General features: G+C 52.7%; 1 long non-coding RNA gene across 2 annotated transcripts in view; it reads left to right on the forward strand.

The window, feature by feature from the left end:
* Nucleotides 1-15,465, forward strand: part of LOC137148334 (uncharacterized) — a 31,387-nt gene extending 15,922 nt beyond the window's left edge. The window contains exons 3-6 of one of the 2 annotated variants that reach the window (XR_010918503.1): nucleotides 3,964-4,080; nucleotides 4,303-4,426; nucleotides 13,979-14,126; nucleotides 15,156-15,465. This is a non-coding gene — a long non-coding RNA (uncharacterized lncRNA). Of the gene's footprint in view, nucleotides 1-3,963; nucleotides 4,081-4,302; nucleotides 4,427-9,690; nucleotides 9,866-13,978; nucleotides 14,127-15,155 lie in introns of those variants that run through there. The other variant, XR_010918504.1, reaches the window with a different exon arrangement.

Consider the following 15,465-nt stretch of genomic DNA (forward strand, 5'->3'; position numbering starts at 1 on the left):
CCTCTTGGACCAGATCCTGCGCTTCATTTAGGACTGAATCAAGAATTGCCTCTCCTCATGTGGGTTTCAGGAATAGCTGCTCCAAGAAGTAGTCATTTAAGATGTCAAGAATCTGTATCTCTGCATCCCATCCTGTGGGGACACGTACCCAGTCAATATGGGGATAGTTGAAATCCCCCATTGTTATTGAATTTTTTATTTTTATAGCCTCTCTAATCTCCCTGAGCATTTCAGTCACTATCACAATCCTGGTCAGGTGATCGGTAGTATATCCCTACTGCTATATTCTTATTATTCAAGCATGGAATTACTATCCATAGGGATTCTATGGCACAGTTTGGTTCGTTTAAGCATAGAATCAAATGAAATGAAAATCTTTCTTTCACATACAATGCCACTCCCCCAGCAGTACGACCTATTCTATCCTTCTGATATATTTTGTACCCTGCTATTACTGTGTCCCATTGATTCTCTTCATTCCAGCAAGTTTGTGATGCCGATTATATCAATATCCTCATTTAACATGAGGCACTCAAGTTCACCTATCTTAGTAGTTAGACTTCTAGCATTCGTATATAAGCACTTAAAAAATTGTCACTTTTTAGCTGCCTGCCATTATGTGATGTAATTGAATGGGTCTCTCTTTCACTTGACTGTTTCTCATCAGATCCTACCCTTATTTTATCCTCTTCCATCCTCTCCACCTTACTAGGATATAGAGAATCTCTATTAATAGATCCTCCCCTAAGGGATGGGTCTGTCCGAACCACATGCTCCTCCGCACCTGCCGGCTTTCCCCAAGCCCTTAGTTTAAAAACTGCTCTATGACCTTTTTAATTTTACGTGCCAGCAATCCAGTTCTATTTTGGTGGAGCCCATCTAAACTGCCCAGAGGCAATGGGTGGAACACTGGATTAAGACTCAGGAGCTCTGAGTCCTATTCCTGCTACCAATCTTTGGTCAAGCACTTCACTCCTCTATAACTCTGTTTCCTTTCCAACCCATTCACTGTTTAGAGAGTTCGGTGCCTAAATATCTTTGAGAGTCTGGGCCTTAGGAATATGAGGCAGGAGCTGGGATTGTGCAATGCCTGGCTTAACCTGGCCCTGACCTCCAGTGAGGCATCTATGTGCTACTGTAAGTCTACTCACAACAACAGCCGGATGATGCAATTTCAATAGTTCCTCGGAAATGAGTTTAGCACACTACAGTGGACTTCCAGCAAGACTCCAGCGCTAGAAAGGCAGGTGCAGAGCTGGACAGCAATACGGAAGGAAGGGCTTGTAGTGAAAGAAGAAGAGGCCCTGCCTGAATTGCAGAGAGCTGATAGCCGGTGGCGCAAGGAATTTGAATGAGCAGTGAGAATTCAGAGGGGAGACATAGTCAGCCGCTGGGATGATCTTGTGGGGAACTCAAGGCTGCTAAGCACGGCACGGTGGAAGACTCAAGATATGACTAGAGAACGTCTGCAGAGCTGAGGAGTCACTTTTTCATCCCCAGGTCTTCCAAATGGGAGAGCATTCCCCCCGGGGACCAGCGGAGGCGCTGCAGCAGCTCTGGGGTGCTCGCTGCTCTCCCGTTCTAGAATGCACAAGGCAGCACAATCAGGGTGAATCCAGCGACTCCGGCACTTCGCGAGGAGAGGAGGGGGCGCCCGGCTTGTTTTAATTACATCTCATCAGTGCGTTGGGTGCTCACAAAAGGGAGGGGCAAACAGACCCAGCTTGAACGTAGCCAGGTGCTGTACAAACGTCTCCTGTAGACCTCTGCCGATGCACCTCTGTCCTGATCCATTGTCCCCTGCTGTTCCAGTCCAGAGCTCCCCTCCCCACCCCTGCTCGGCCGATGCATCTCGGTCTTGACCTGCAGCCCTCCTTCCTAGTCTAGTCCTGGAGCGCTCTGGAAGGTGGATGGCCCCGTAACGAGTGGCTGGGGAGACGATGCTAGCTTCTAACTCTGGGGGAAAGGATGGTGAAATCCTAAAAGGAGGCCAGCATGGCGCATGGAGACAACTCTCACAGAAGCCAAAGCCCTTGCCACGTCATCTGTTCGTTGCTCCCAGCTGCCTCGGTGAACAGCCAGGGAAGTTCAGCGCTTTGGTCCTCTCAGCCCAAAATAACATTTTAGCGGAAATTAACGGAGGGAGAGGGATGCCAGGGGTTTTATTCCTGGCTGTGGAAGAGCAGAACAAGTCGGCCTTGTCTGTGCTGGCAAAGTGGCGGCCGGGCCTCGCCCCGGGCACCGCTTCGTCGGTGATGGGAGCTGTAATGTTGACGGGATGGAGGCGTTTTAGGGTTCGTCTACACTGGAGCAGGAGGTGTGATTTCCAGCATGAGACCACAGCCCTGTCTCGCGCTGATGGAGCTAGCCTGCTAAAAAGAAAAGCAACGTGGCTGTGGCGTCGCGAGGAGCGAGCTGCCCCAAATACGTAGCTAGGTCTCGGACGGGGTCAGACCGGGGGGCTAGCTCACACCGCCACAGTGATTTGAGCAAGCTGCTTCGCTCACAGTCAGCGCAGGGACGTGTACTCGAGCTGGGAATTACACCTTCCAGCTGCAGTGTAGATGAACCCTTTGATGACAGAGTGGTTAAAAACTCCTGCACGTTCCATCCTCTACCTCCCCCATCCCCGCTAGCGCTGCTGGAGCTACCCCACTGGGTAACTGGGGGGGGGGCCAAGTTTTGCTCCCAGTTATTCCAGGCTGACAGCGGCGTATCCAGGACCAGAACTTGGCCCTGTGCACGTCTCCGATCTCAGCAGTCCCCTTCTGCTCCCTCCCACCGTTGAGTGTTTTGTATTTAGCAAAGGCTCCTACTGGAATTCTCCAAGCCCTTGTGCAGAACCTCCCCCACACACTAACCCATCACCCCAATCAAGGGACCTAGTGTCACTTAACGCTCAGACAGAACTCCCAGCACAGTGCAAAATCCCTACGCTAGCTGCTTGGCTGTCTGACTCCCATATCGTTATCCTAGCCTTTGCGTTTAATTAGCCAGTGGGGGAGCAGGCCTGGGTGAGGAGGCAGAAAAATTGCAAATCTCCATGGCATGTTTCACACCAGAAGGTCAATGCAATCCAGCCGGCAGCTTGGCCAGCAGCCAGCTCCACACGGCTGGGATTCCTGGTAGCAGCAGAACAGATCCAGCTGCACAGCATGTTCGGCTTGGGTTGGTTTCCATTGCATGGCTCCACCTTGATCTCTTAGTGGCTACGAAGCCTGATTTTTTTTTTTTGTAGCTCTGCTTATCCTGCACACTCAGCTGGCCCACCACACTGAACAAATCAGCAGCTGGGGATGCACTCATCTTCTTATGAAGGTGTTCTGCCGAAGGGCTGCTTAAACAATGGCATGTTTGGGACTTATCAAGGGGAACTCTGCCTCTTCGAGAGGACCTAGATCCCCTAAGCCAGGTGACCCCCTTAGTCGAACATTTTCACAGCCTCCTCACATTTACTGTAAGGGTAAAACAAGGTATCAGTGCCAACCGCGCCACGCCAATATTAATGGACGGGTTTCGAGCGGCTGACAGAGAACGCTTGACCTCGAAGAGTCGGGGTGTGTGGCGAGGGATTTTCTTTGCTTTAGATTATAATAAGATTTTCAGTGCCTGACGCTCCAGCCCCTCCTGATTGCCTCTGTGACTCCCCCGGGGTTGTGACCCACCCGTTAAAAAGCCATTGCCCTGGATGAAGGGATATACCCACTCCGCTTGGAAGGCAGGACACCTGCTCACAGGTGGGTTGGCATTTCACTGAGAAATCAAGCTTCAGTGTCTCCATTTCCACATGAAACCCAGTCGGGGGTTCATGATCTCAGCCCCGCGGGGGAGGCGTGTTCACTCTGAGGCACTGGAGAAATGCAAAGCGGTATCTTTGTCTGGCACCGCAAAGCCCATCAAACCAGACGAAAAGGACCCTGGAGTGACAGCCATTTCACGTGAAGCGTGGTATTCCCACTACAGAGCGCAATACGGGATGTGAATGCGAGGGAAAGGAGCACCTTTCACAGCGCCGCAGCCTCTGGATCAGGAGCTGAGCTCACCCTCTGCTTCCCCTGGACAATGGACTCTTCAAAACAAGTAAGGAAAACAGCTTCCCTCCGACAGGTGTTTATACAAAGGAGCTGTCTGGAGGGGGGGAAAAAATAACTAAGATAAGGAGCATTTCTGCTGCGTTCAGCACACAGCAAACAGCTGAGCATGCAGTTCAGATGATAAGTCAGCAATTATTGTTATTAATTGGGGGCCTATTCATGTAATGAGACAATTCACAGATCTGATCTGCTGCTTGTTCCTCTGCAGCACGACCCTGAACGCAGAACTCGCCTGCCACGGTTTATGATATACAGTGCACTTTTGTAATCCCCGTGTGCAAACAGACTCGCACTGGAAAAGCACAGACTGAGCGTGTATCAGGAATCAAATGGTTAGTGCCCTCGCCACTAGATCAGCCAACTCTCACTCAAGCTCCAGCCCAGAAACTCCACTGCTTAGCACTATGGGAATGCCCTCTCCCATCCCCACGTGCTCCCTTCCAGCCCCAGCCCGGCCCCCCAGTACACCCGCTATGCTGGGAGCTCAGAGGGGCAGTGCAGGGCCATGTGTGTCTGTCCTATGCTCTGTCTGCTTTGGGAGGATTTTATCCTGGCTGGTTGTGGTGCCTATATGACCCCCCAGTACACCATTAGAGTGACATGTAGGGGCCAGGGTGGGAACCAGGGTTGGCTCCCAGAAGGGAGGAGTCAGTCAGTCTCGGTGTGTCTTTAGGGTGCATGACTCACTGTGTCAACTGTTGCTGCGAAACACCAGGAAAGCCACCCCGGCTCCCTCGCTGTTAAAAAAACCCAAAAAAACAGGCCTTCTGTTGCCAGCAGACAGAGCAAAAGCCATCCGCGAATTGGTTGCAACACAAGGAGATGCCAACTCACACAGCGCCACCCCCGCCGCATGCTGCCTGCCTTGCAAAGCAAGCCAAACAAGCAGCAGGCACAGGAAAACCCGCCTGGTGCCGAGCCACGGCTTAGCAGCCGTGCCAGACTGTTACTTCCACCTCACTGGCTGTTCCCACCACCTGTTCACTGCTGGAATCCCAAAGGGGCCAGAGAACGCAGGGGATTGTTCGGAGAGTTTCCCTGTAACAGGGAAATCTCCCATATGTAAAGGGACCACTCAGTGCAAGGAAAAATTCATTTACTCACAAGACTGCAGGCTGGGAACTCGCTGCTTTCTCAAAGTGCATCACAGCAGAGCGAGGGGGAAACCCCACAGACAAAACCGGAAATCTGGGAGAGGTGGAGCATGGCTCCAACGCCATGTACTCTGAGTAACCCTGCTATTCCCTTGATGACCATTTCACTACATGCCCCCTCTCAAAAGATAAAGTCATTTTGGGGGCAGGGCTGGGTTTCTTGCCATCATTCACGTTATAACCAACTAGTAGCTGAAAGGCCCTACCAGCACATGGGTATTATTTGTAAAGTCAAGTTAAAAAAAAAAAAAGCTAAAAATAGCTGATAACTTGAAAATTGGACGGTAGCAGATTGCAAATCCCAGCAATGACTGAACTTGGTGATGACCCCTGGCTAGGGTTTTATGCTGAGTAGGAGTGAAGGTGGGTGAAGGTGTGTGTAGACCTGGAAGAGTTGTGTTGATTTCTGTGGGGGTTGTTTTGTCCTGGGAGATTTGTGTTGATTTGTGCAGGTGGTGAATGAGGGGTGCGTGAGGCATTGTTTGGGGTTAGTATGTGGGCTGGGTGTTGTGTAGAATTGTGTCTAGGGGCTGCTATGCCAGAAGAGTTGTGTTGGTTTATGTGGGTGGCAGCTGGGTCAAGAAACCCACCATCTGTGTGGTCTCTCATACAACCAATGAGCTTGTTGCATGCAAATTAGCTGTAGAAGTAGGATAGCGATCGGCCGAGTTTTTATCCATAACACAATATCCTAGGACAAACGCCATGGCATAGATACGCGCCTTATTACCTCTGTACACCACACCGGTGTCATTCATAAAGTCAAAGTGCCTGAGAACTTACCAACTGGATGGTAATGAACCGTAAGAGCCAGTGATGATTCAGCCTGATGGTATTCCGAACAAAACACAAAAAGAGCTTTCAGTTTATAATGACCCCCATGTCGTCACACGGACTCCACCCATAGATGATTAATGCTTGAGTGACACAGAAAGGGTTAATCCTGGAATCTTTTTATATAGATGGACCATCACTGCTGCATGGGATGGAACAGTTCCCATAGCCCAGTGGCGAATGCATCTTGGATCTGAGGACTCCACCTTTAAAAAGGAGGAATCTGCCTCGAGGCATGCGGCATGTTGCAGAGGGGATACATTCTGGTTCCCTCTAGGGTGGCTGTTCTCTTCATCGAGGACAAACCTTGCTTCCTCTGGGACTGTGCGGTTGCTCTCAGTATAGGGAAAGACATGAGCATGGGGCAGGTGTCCGACACGTGGACTAAAGAACAACTAAGGCCAAAGGTGCAGTAAATGCTCAGCTGCTGGAGGTGGGCAGTCTAGTGCGAATACTTACCCTGGAACAGAGCCTCTGGACAGGCCGAGGCCCCAAATTCGAATGTCTTCATGTCATAACCTTACATAGAAAGAAGAACAATTTTCAGCCCTTCTCTAGGCATCCCATCAGAGCCAAGTGTGAGCCACAGATTCTGAAACAGCTTGGACCACGGCTCAGCCTGGCTGCCCGGCGACGTTCAGCTGCACCCACTGTCAGCAGAGGGCATTGTCTGTAGCATAGACAAGGCTACGGAGGCGGAGCTGGGAAAACACATTCCCCCCCTTCCAGACCCGGGATCAGACCCCTGCGCTTAGCTCCCACATCTCAGGTCCTGTCCCCAGGCCACTGCTCCAGCAGGGTGTAGGAGCTGGAACTCTGCCACAAGAGGCCAGGGGAAAGCTGAAAGCACAGGCACCCAGGGCAGCACCTCCTGCTCACCATGCAGTACAGAATCTTAACCCCAGGGCCGTTTTAAGACCTTCGTAGGCCCTAGGCACACTTGCCTTCGTAGGCCCCACCGACCAAAATAACTAATTTGATTTTAAGCTATTAATAAATAGTTTTTTAAATAAAAATAAAAAATTGTATCTAGAAAATTTTTTCGTACGCCCTGAAAGTTTCGTAGGCCCTAAGCACTATGCCTATTGGATAATACGGCCCTGCCTAACCCTTAAACTGCCCATTCTCCTGGAAGATCCTGGGGACTGGAATCTGTAGAAGGAGTGACCTAACGTTCCCGTTTGAATTTGGCTGCACTGAGAGAATCCCAGGTAATGGAAAGAGATCATCACAACCGCCTTCTTCAAATCTGTTCTGGAGCAGCCTGCCAAGGGGAGCAGTGGGGGCAAAAAGCCTAATTGGCTTCAAGACTGAGCTTGGTAAGTTTATGGAAGGAACGGGATGAGGAGACCGCCTACAATGGGCGTGTAGCCAATCTGCGACTGCTAGCAGCAATGTCTCCAGTGGCTGGTGCTGGGACACTCGATGGGGAGGGCTCTGTGTTACTACAGTGAATTCTTTCCCAGGTGTCTGGCTGGTGGGTCTTGCCCACATTCTCAGGGTCTAACTGATCACCGTATTTGGGGTTGGGAAGGAATTTTCCCCCCAGGGCAGATTGGCAGAGACCCTGGGGGGTTTTCGCCTTCCTCTGCATCATGGGGCTCGGGTCCCTTGCAGGTTTCAACTAGGGTAAACGGTGGATTCTCTGTAACTTGGAGTCTTTAAACCATGATTTGAGGACTTCAGTAACTCAGCCAGAGGTGAGGGGTCTATTGCAGGAGTGTGGGGGTGAGGTTCTGTAGCCTGCAATGTGCAGGAGGTCAGACTAGCTGATCATGATGGTCCCTTCTGACTGTAAAGTCTATGAGTCTAAATTCCTCCCAAGCCCCCGTTGCAGGGGCTTAACACCGGAACAGATCGGGAATGCAGAATCTCTCTTCTCCAGACTGCTCCAAGCTGGCTGGGCCAGAAAGCAGCTAGAGAAAGGCTGGAGGAGGAACACTCCTCACAGACAACAGCGGTGGCATGGGCAGAGGGGGATTTTAATCACATTCCCAGCTGGAGGCAGCCTCAGCTCATTACTGTGAGGTCTCCCCTGGGAAGGGAGTAGGCAGGAGACACGTGACTGCAATGAGCAGAAGCATTAGTAATCTCAGACCAAGCAGAAAGGCCTCTCTCTCTCCTCCCACCCAACAAGAGGTTCCTTCTGCCAGTTAGCTGTTTAGCAGCATGTCCTCACCTCCAGCCTCCTGCGCTGGGAAAGCACGAGGGCTTTAGAGGAAAGAGATGGAGACATTCCATTACCGTGGCCTCTAAGGGGCTGTCTACGCTGCAGTTAAATAGGCCCTTGAGCCCGAATCAGCTGGGACGGGCCAGCCGTGGGTTTTTAATTGCAGTGTGGACATAATCTAAGGTCTGGGCTTGCAGACCTGCACATAACTCAGCAGTCAGCCAGACCCTGATGCCTCCCAGAGACTGGGACACAGGAAGAGGTGGGCATGGAGGCCAAGTAAGCATTATATTGAGACTGCCCTGCTTGGCAGACAGGTTGTTGGTTGGTGCAAGGGACGGGGGGGGTCAGGACTCCTGGGTTCTATTCCTAGCTCTGGCTCGGACCCCCAGTGTTAACATTGATTTCCCACACCATGGAAGATGATCTGTAGAAAGCTGAGGGCAATAGACAGCCTGCACGGGGCAGACTAACCTAATGAGGTTATATATTGCACCAGCCTGACAATACTTTCGATCTCCTCTCTGCCCTCAACCAGTTACCAACCCCCCTGGCACTGCCTGCAGGCTGACGTGAGGCTAAGGAAACAGCCATGGAGTAAGGCTAAATGGGACTGGAGGCAGCAATGTTTCAGGGTCCATCAGGCAGACTCACTCTCTGCCTGACTTGGGGGCCGGATTCCCCACTGCCAGGCACATCAGAACAGCAGCATTTTACTCCTGTTTTGCACAGGTGTAAATAATGCAAGATGCCAGGCAGGCCCTCCAAATCCTCGCCCTGTCTCCACAGCTAGGGCACCCTCAGGTGTGCATGCACCCTCTTTTGCTACTGTGCCTCCAGCTCCCTGCCGCCTCTGGATTGGGGGAGCCTGAATGGCAAGAGCCTGCATCGTTTGCTCAGTGCAGGGCTTTGTCACTAGCATTCAGGAGCGGGGCTGTGACATCCACTGGCGCTGGACTGACCCTGGAATCTCCAGAGCTACTCCAGCTTGAGCTAAAGAGCCGGTCTCACAGCCACCATGCATCAGGTCCAGAGGGAGACCCAAAACATGCACGGACCAGGGGATCTGCCTGAAGCAGGAGGGAAAAGTAGAATGACTCATCTACCTCACTCTCTGCAAAACAATCACATGCACACAGTCTCCAGCTGGATGCACAGCCCTGCCACAGAGGATGGCCTCTCACCTTCACACGTGAAACCACCCCAGCGTCTGGCCAGAGCCCCACGTGGCCCAAGCACAGGGCTGCAGCTGGGTGCATAGATCACAGGAGGTGAGGTGTTAAAGGAAGGTAGGCTAGGATGGGCTAATGACTGGTGTGAAGCTTGGAGGGAAGTGATTACATACATGGGTCAGCTGGGAGGCGGGGCGAGCAGAGGTGTTCAGCATTTATTTTTAGGGCAAGGCAGAGCTGCTTTGACTCTGTTTGGGTCAGGAGCAGAATCTTGGCTTCTCCTGTCCCTTCTAATGGGGCTCCCTCATGGGCCAAGTTTACCTTGTACATCACTGCATGGCAAGGGGCTCCCCTGCAGTGGTCTGAGACTGCATCACCCCTAGGAGCTCCTAGGCCTCTCCAGCCCCTGGAAAGCTGGCAGAGGTACTCAGCGGGACTGAGGTGAGTGAGCCACGGGCTAGCTCCATGTACCTTGCCCTAATGCTAGTAAAATAATCCACCAGCCGGTTAGCAAACAGAGGAAGAGCTGTGCACACGCGTCATCTCGCGCCTGACCTTCAGTGTAATTAACAGCCCAGGCCAACCGACCCCACCTGTGCTCCATGCCCAGCTCACATTCCCTCTCCCGTGCCAGACCACAGCCTGGCCTGAGACTGGAGCGTGGTGCCCAGGTACCACGCTGATGGATGCAGCAGAACGAACCTGAGTGGAGCAGAACAGAATCGAGACAAGCCATGCCCCAGTTCTGTGCACTGAGGCAGAGATCCCCTTACTCAGCTCAGACCCAGGCCCCCTCGCACAGTGTCTAAGACGAGGCCTTTTTAGTTCATGCCATCAGTGTAATAGGTGTGTTCCTAAGCCCACTGACACCCCCGCTGGAGCCCATCTTGTCTTAGTAAGCAGCTGCCTGGCGTGGTCTGTAGCTTTTAGAGAAGAAATTCAATCTATATTTTAATGAGGTTTTATTTCTCCCCCAGTGGAGAGAAGCTGGCACCAAATTACCTTCACTGCTATATTTGGAAAGCCAGTTTGACTAACAGGGGCCTTCCTAATACCCCCAGCATATGGAGCGGGTTGGCAATTTCATGGCCCACGGTTTCACGTCACGATGTACGGACAGCGACTTTTCAGCCCTGCCGTGCAGCACTTTGGCAGGGGGCCACTGAAAAATCAAAGACCGATCAAGAGATGGCCAGAGAAGGGACGTAGGAAGCCCACTGGGACTAGCTTCCTGGCCCACGGCTGTCCACATCACACACCGCCAGCTTTCCAACTGGGGCGACCGAGCCAAAGGGGCTAGCTAGTCTCAGATCTCTTACAACATCAGAAAAGTGTCCTGCCCCTGGACCACCTAATGGCAAGAGATCCAGGCAAGCGGCCACAGGGGATTTGTGCCTTCCTTACCAGTTTCCTTGCTGCTTCCTGCCCCCCGGGGACACAGCAAGGAACCACTGGGCCCTGTGTGTTTGCAGTCCCGCCTGTCAGCACTGCAAGGGTAGTGGTCTCAGCAGCTGTGTGCCGAGGGAAAAGCCATCGCCGCGCCCTGTCTGCCAGGACTCTGCTTTGCCTTGATAACCAGACCCGGCCCACCAGCACGGCCTCTCGCTCCCAGCCCCGGTTTCTCATGTGTCAACCCACGTACTCACTTCTGGCCTGGGTTTAGCGGCTCCTCCCCCCCTAGCAGAGGGGGCAGGGCTTTAGTGTTGCAGGGGGGGGACCGAGACCTGCCGGACCCAACGCTGCAAGTAGTACCCACGCTGCCCCCCACAGAGCCCTGTCCACCTGCCCCCCCGTCACACACAAGGAGAGAAGCCCCCAGAGCGTGAACAGGGGAGAGCTGCATGGCTCAGGCACAGAGCTGGTGGGGCTCTGGTTCTTAGAGCGGGCGGTTAAACACCTTTCAGTACGTCCCCTCACCCCCCAGGGCAGATTCCTCCCCTGCCCTGCCGGGACATGAGCGTAAAACGCAAGATCGATCCTAGGAGGGACTCAATCAGGAGAGCTCTCCAGACCTAGATTCCTATGGGGTGGGAAGGGGCTTGATCATTTGGTGGAGCTGTCTCCTTCGGCTAATGGGTCTGCCCTCCCACCAGTCCCCGCCACCCTCCTGCATGCCTGGGGCTGCCCCGCTCCAACCTAAATTGTGTCTCCGGCACAGGCGTGAGAGCAGAGGAGTCAAGCAGCTGCACTGAGAGCGAGCGAGGAGATAGGAGCGTGTTTTTCTAGGGGCGGCAGGCTCCTTCTCCCTACCCTTCGTGGTTATGGGCTGTAGGCGGCTGTCCAGCGAGGGGATTGCAATAGAAGGCAGGGACGGGGTGGGTAGATGGAGAGAGCAGTCAAATGAGATACCCAGGGAAAGACCGGGATGGGGAATCAGTTAAGCAGCGGGACCCATACAGACTGGGAGTGCCTGGCGGATAGGACACACCTGCATCCACCGTGCTTCCAGGGGATGTGGGGTTCCGATGGAATGTCTCCTAGGCCCCTGGTTGTTCTTCAATCTCCCCCCAGCCCCCTGGCTTATTATAGCACTCGGATTTTGACCCAGCCTGGTAGACGCGCAATGTGAGTCATGAAAGGCAGGGTGGCGACTTCCCGCTCCCATTGCTTGGGGTGTAGGGTTGTTTGCGTGGGGGTCTAACACACCCAGGTGGGCTGTGGTGCAGAGACTTTGCCAAGAAGCTGCTCTGACCCGTTGCCAGTCCCTGCTGGGAGTGGAGACAGAAGAGGGGTGGCCAGAAGCCAATGAAAGCCTGCGGCTGGCTCACAGCTCAGAGCTACAGGTATAAGGACCAGCCCAGGAAGAGCGGCTGATGAGTTACACGTGGTACTGGCCTTCCAGCCGCAGGCCAGCTGATGTTGCTGCCCAGCCTTCAGTGAGAGCTGAGGACAGTTTTGACCCTGTATATTGCCCGCCGCACACACTCCAGCCCCCTCTGATGGCTCACGGACCGTTAGAGTACCTCTCCACAGCCAAATAAACCCAGTGGTAGCAAGTCTCAGAGCCCAGGTCAACTGACTCAGGTTCCCGGGGCTGGTACACCAGGGTGAAGAATAGCCGTGTAGACATGCCTGCTCAGGCTAGAGCCTGGGCTCTGAAACCTAGCAAGGGGGGTGTGGCTCAGAGCCTCGTCTACACTGCTATTGTTAGCCCCAGAGCCTGGGTCACTTGCTTTGGGATCTGAGACGTGCAGCTGCGGGGTTTTTTGTTTTTTTTTGCTGTGTGGCTGTACCGTTAGTGCCTCAGTCTGAAATCCTCAGCAGCGCTGTTCCAGACCTGGTGTGTCAGGGGGTCACATAGCTCGGAGAGAGCATTTCACTTCTAGCATTGCCGCTCCAATCCAGCCTAGTGGGAACGGCTGTATATAAGCCTCCATCTCATGGCTGTGTGGTAGCATCTGGACAGGGCCCTACGGATTATGTAGGATGCTGGGATCACATGCCGCAGAAGGATGCACTAAGAATATATCCGACTCTGTGTCTCAGGTTTTTCTGTCAATGGCAATCCAACCTACAGGGTCCCAGCACCTGCTACCACTGGGCAGGGAGGCAACGCTGTTGTTATTTGTATTATGGTAGCACCCAAAGAGGAAAGGGTCTTGTGTAAGTAGGGATGGTTTCTGTGTGTGTCTGTCTGTCTATGGATGCCCTTTACTGGCTGGAATCAGAATTCTTCACCTATGCATCATAGGCCCTATACTGCTGAAAGTTAATGGAGATTCTCTTCTAGCTCACGTGCGAAGGCCGGTGCCTTTAGAGTTGTGGGATTAGAATCCTCTTCTAGCTGTTGCTATGATGAGTGGCTGTGGCCTGTGTAGGAGAGTAAAGAGTTAAAAACAGGCCTAAATTACAGGGAATGGGGTCATGGCAAGGGCAAACCTTGTTTCTGTTAATTGTTGTGAATTTTAGTTAGAGTCTGTTATCTCTCTTCTTCTCCTCCCTTCCTCGCCATCTGCGCAGGGGATAAATCTGTTGCTATTTCTGTGCAAGGCCTTTTGGTGGGAAAAATGTATTATCTTCCTTCTCCCCCTGGCATGCCTTTACTTCAGAGAATGTTAGTGTCAAACGAATAGGTTTTAAGGTGATGTGCCTGCCCTCTGTATGGTAATCCTGTAAACTACAAACATGTCCCGTGCCAGGTCTGGTTGTTTTTCCAATTCCTTCGCAGACATGAAAACGATAATAGATTTCCCAGTTTGGGTGACTTTTGCATCAGGTTATGGGAGCTGAGGTGGGGGAGACCCCAAAGGGAACGAACACCAAGGGTGAAATCCTGGCTTTATTGATGTTACTGGCAAGACTCCCCTTCATTTCAATGGGCCCAAGGATTTCCGGTTGGAGAGAGCATGAAATGTTCTTACTTTGAAAAAGAACTGGCCGGTCCTCACCACTTTTGTATAGTCTCCTCTGGAAAACAATGGGCTTCCCGGTTTGCCGAATGTCACGTTTCCTCAGGTTGCCGTAGTAATTCCCTGGCAGAACAACACACACACACACGCGCACACTTTTTTCCCAGGACCTGGTGTTTTACCGAGGTTTGTGATCTAAACACAGGAGGTTAATCTAAACAACACCGAAGTTCCCATGATCAGAGGCGGCAGCTAGAAGCCACGGAGTCTCCTCGTCAGACATCTGGGCGTATGAGCCTTCTCCACACTCTGACTTTGCTGCATCTCAAACACAGCAAGGTTTGTGGTTCGAGGTTTGTGTCCACACCTAATGTCCTGTGAAATCAGGGTCTTGGCTATGAGCAGGGAGAGATTAAACCCTAGTCCAGAGGTCCCCCAGCTGGAAGGGGTGGGGAGGCGTGGACACAGGTAAGGGGGGGGGCGCGATGTTAAAAGTTCGGTGACCGCTGCCCTTGGCGCACCCTGACACAAACCCCATTGTCCTGCTCCTGGATTTGTCCCACCGCCTTGGAGTGCGCTGTCCCTCTCCCTACCCACAGAGACTGTAGATGTGTCAGCCCACCCTCCCTCGGGGCAGGGACCATCTAGCACACTAGTGCTTAACTGGCCTGTAATAAACATGATGATTAGTAACAGCTCAGGAACCAGGCGTGGTCTGGGCCTAGACTGTTCATGTGTTCCAAGAGAAGGTCTCAGAATGAGTTTGTGTGTGTGTATGTGTAATTCCTTTATGTTTCCCATTATATTTCTTTGCCCTCTCCCTGGCTGGCCTGGCTAAATTGGCTGCACCAAGGATGTATTTTTATATTAATCAAAAGGAAAATAATAATAATCATAAAGCAATGAAATAACGTATTCCGTCCCTGCTCCGCCACCGCACAGTAGCAATCTGCAAAATGACACTCGACCCAGTAACTGACTGCAATAATCAGCAGAGGTGCAGCGCACCGTGCCGAGTGTGTGAGCCTGGGTGCATGAAATCTGTGCGTGTGCCTGGGCGTGTGAGCTTGTAGCTGTGTTTAGGGGGGGTGTGTTCAGGTGTCAGTGCAGGGGTTGAGGTGTGACTTTGCAGTTGTGTGGGGGCATGTGCACATTTGCGAACCTGTGTCTACTTGCACATGGTGAAGGTGTGTGTGTGTGTGTGTGTGTGTGTACTTGCACCTCCATGTAAACCTCTGTGTCTGCATGTGGACCTGCGTGTGACAGTCCCATTGCACGTCTGTGAACCGGGGGGTGTGACATGTGACGGTGTGTGGAGTGTAAGCAGGCCTGTGTGCCGGGGCACAGACTGACCTCACAGCTCCTTCTCTCTGTCTTGCTAGCTGGCTCTCATTCGCCTCCCGTCTCCGTGGCAACACATTTTTCACATCCTTTAATGCCTCCAGCCCCTCTCATCTGTTTTGCCTGGAGTTCCGATTCAGAACGCCACGTGCGACCTTGGGCTGCGCAGCTCCGGCTGGTGGGGGAGATGACACGCTTAGCCTGAAAGGGAGTGCGTGCTTCCCCCTCACACAGCCCCCCTCTGCTGGCTCAGAACTCTTCCAGGAGCCGGTCAGCTGGAGCGAGACCTCCTGGTCGTGGGTTCTGGTGGCAGCGAAGAGCCCTCTCTGAATAAACTGCTCTGAACAGGTC

Source organism: Emydura macquarii, unplaced genomic scaffold, assembly GCF_026122565.2.
Source record: "Emydura macquarii macquarii isolate MOO-44397 ecotype Brisbane River unplaced genomic scaffold, CSIRO-AGI_Emac_v2 contig_629, whole genome shotgun sequence".
Classification (NCBI taxonomy): Eukaryota; Metazoa; Chordata; order Testudines; family Chelidae; genus Emydura; species Emydura macquarii.